Source organism: Scylla paramamosain, chromosome 6, assembly GCF_035594125.1.
Source record: "Scylla paramamosain isolate STU-SP2022 chromosome 6, ASM3559412v1, whole genome shotgun sequence".
Classification (NCBI taxonomy): domain Eukaryota; kingdom Metazoa; phylum Arthropoda; class Malacostraca; order Decapoda; family Portunidae; genus Scylla; species Scylla paramamosain.
This window is the reverse complement of record NC_087156.1, coordinates 35,599,497-35,601,996: the sequence shown is the minus strand read 5'-3', so window position 1 is coordinate 35,601,996 and position 2,500 is coordinate 35,599,497. Positions and strand designations below refer to the sequence as shown.

General features: G+C 49.3%; 1 protein-coding gene across 3 annotated transcripts in view; it reads right to left on the bottom strand.

Moving 5' to 3' along the window:
• The window catches only part of LOC135101660 (probable E3 ubiquitin-protein ligase HERC4), a 23,558-nt gene extending 22,416 nt beyond the window's left edge, over positions 1–1,142 (bottom strand). The window contains exon 1 of one of the 3 annotated variants that reach the window (XR_010269347.1): positions 36–1,142. The gene's annotated coding sequence lies outside the window, so the exon portion shown is untranslated. The remainder of the gene's footprint in view (positions 1–35) is intronic. The other 2 variants (XR_010269349.1, XR_010269348.1) reach the window with 2 other exon arrangements.
• Between the last annotated feature and the right edge of the window lie 1,358 nt (positions 1,143–2,500).

Below are 2,500 nucleotides of genomic sequence, written 5' to 3'. Positions count from 1 at the left end.
AGGAAGAGTGACAAGTCCGGACGGCCGCCTCTCACCTTGCTCCTGACGACGCCCCTGTAGAGGCTCTGCGCCGTGGAGGGCTTCCTACGCCGGCTGCGGGCGGGAGACACCTGCAGTGCCTCCACCAGCGACGACATCCTCGTCCTCGTCCTCCTCCTCCTGTAGTCCTCACCTCCTTGCCGTCATCACGATCCTCGACACGCCGCCGCCGCGACACCCTCGTCTCGTGTTAGCGGCCGGTGGCAGCGGCGGCGGCGGCATCAGTTCCTCGCCCTGGGGAACGCCGCCTAACACACGCCCCGCTGCTCCGTGCACGCCGCTCGCCGGGCACACACACGCAACACACCTGACCACTCACTGCCTGGAAGCACGTCTCGCCTCCTCACGCCAGCATTTCTCTCCTTCAGCGATCACATTACTTCCGAAACACGTGAAAAACACAGCGTGGGCCAAACACAGCATAACACAGAGAGGGCGGCATCGCTGCTGTCCTCCCGGAGCACGGTATAGGTACAGCAGCCGCGTGGAGTGTCAGGCCAGGGGCACCACGCACACCCAACAGAGGGGTGCCAGAGTCGCGGTGGCACCGAGAATATCCGGAGGGACGGCAGAACACGGCGGCGTACGTCTCACCTTCACCGTGGCTTACTGTCAACTCAGGCGAGTCGGTCGCAGGCAGGGTTGCCAGGTCTGCGGCAGTATTCCCGCGCACTTTTACTCCAAAAAGAGCCCAAAACCCGCGGACTCCACCCTCCAAAAGAGCCCAAAAAGAGCCCAATATTTTATGAATAATATGCATAATAATATTATGCATGAATAACATGCATAATAATAGCAAGCCACCTTGTGTCAGACAGCTGCTGCAACAACATCTTGAGGGGCTGTTCTCCCACATTGATGGTAGCGTACACCTCTGCATATTTTTCTGCTGTCGGAGAGAGCTATTCGAAAAATACTTATATGTCTGCGATACCATGAACTCAAGGTGGGAAGGTAGTTTTTTCATGGCATACGACATGCATAATTGTAACGAGTGGCAAATGCACTTGATGTGTGTAACCTCCGGATTTATTTCACGTAATCGTGAGGTGACGGAGTTGTGTGCTCCGGACATTGTGTTACAGCCATCACTTGCCAAACCAATACACTTTTTTATGTTCAGATTTACTTTTTTTCAGGAACTCAAGCAAAGATGCTGTAACAGCCTCAGCAGTGCTTCTATCGAGTTCAACAAGTCCCAAGAATGATGTTATGATTCTTTTCTGTTCGTAACTTTGGTACCGAACAACAACAACAACAACAATACACAGCTTTTTCTTCCTATTATTGTCAGTACTTTCGTCTATTATCAATGAATATTCACTTTTGCCAATGTCACAACACAGTTCCTTCAGCATACACGGTGCTAACACTTTGTTGTCTTGAGCCCGTCCTCTTGTTCCCACTCTTTACAGTATTTTTTGCTGTATTTCGACCACTTGCTCATGTTGACTTGCAGCGTACACACGTATGCACGTGGCCTGCATCCAGTATACTTGTATCTCCTCCAGGCAGGCTGAGGCAGCTACGAGGCTGAGAATAAATAAACTGGCTGTGTTTCAGTGTGTGTGCTGTGAGGTGAATGTGGAAATTATGGGTGCGGCATGCAGGTGTTCAGGATGGATGCCCTACAGTCTTAATGAGGTCATTCGGCCCTAGTAGTAATCCCCTTAGGGAGAGGGGAGACTTGTTCACACCACCCTTCTTCTGCTGGCTGACCTGGCGCCACTCCTTATCATACGAGTGAGTCTACTCCCTGATTTGGTATGTAGGGAAGGCAAGAGTATATTATATATTTTCAAATATAAATAGCCCAGAAAATAGCCCAACTGCGGTAAAAAGAGCCGAAAAAGCGCCAAACCGCGGAAACCATATTTTTCACGCCCAATACCAGGAAAAAGAGCCCAATTGGGCGAGAAAACCACGGACCTGGCAACTCTGGTCGGTCGGGACCCATGTGTGTGTGTGTGTGTGTGTGTGTGTGTGTGTGTGTGTGTGTGTGTGTTTCTCTGTCATTCATAACACGAGTACTACTACTACTACTACTACTACTACTACTACTACTACTACTACTACTACTACTACTACTACTACTACTACTACTACTAAGATGAAATGAAAATTTTAAATCTTTACTAATAAACTCATTTTCTCTCTCTCTCTCTCTCTCTCTCTCTCTCTCTCTCTCTCTCTCTCTCTCTCTCTCTCTCTCTCTCTCTCTCTCTCTCTCTCTCTCTCTCTCTCTCTCTCTCTCTCTCTCTCTCTCGGTATTGTCAGAAAGGTGAGAGTAAGTGGTAATATTTTTACATACAAATTTAACTTTACAAGAGAGAGAGAGAGAGAGAGAGAGAGAGAGAGAGAGAGAGAGAGAGAGAGAGAGAGAGAGAGAGAGAGAGAGAGTGTGTGTGTGTGTGTGTGTGTGTGTGTGTGTTTGAGAGAGAGAGAGAGAGAGAGAGAGAGA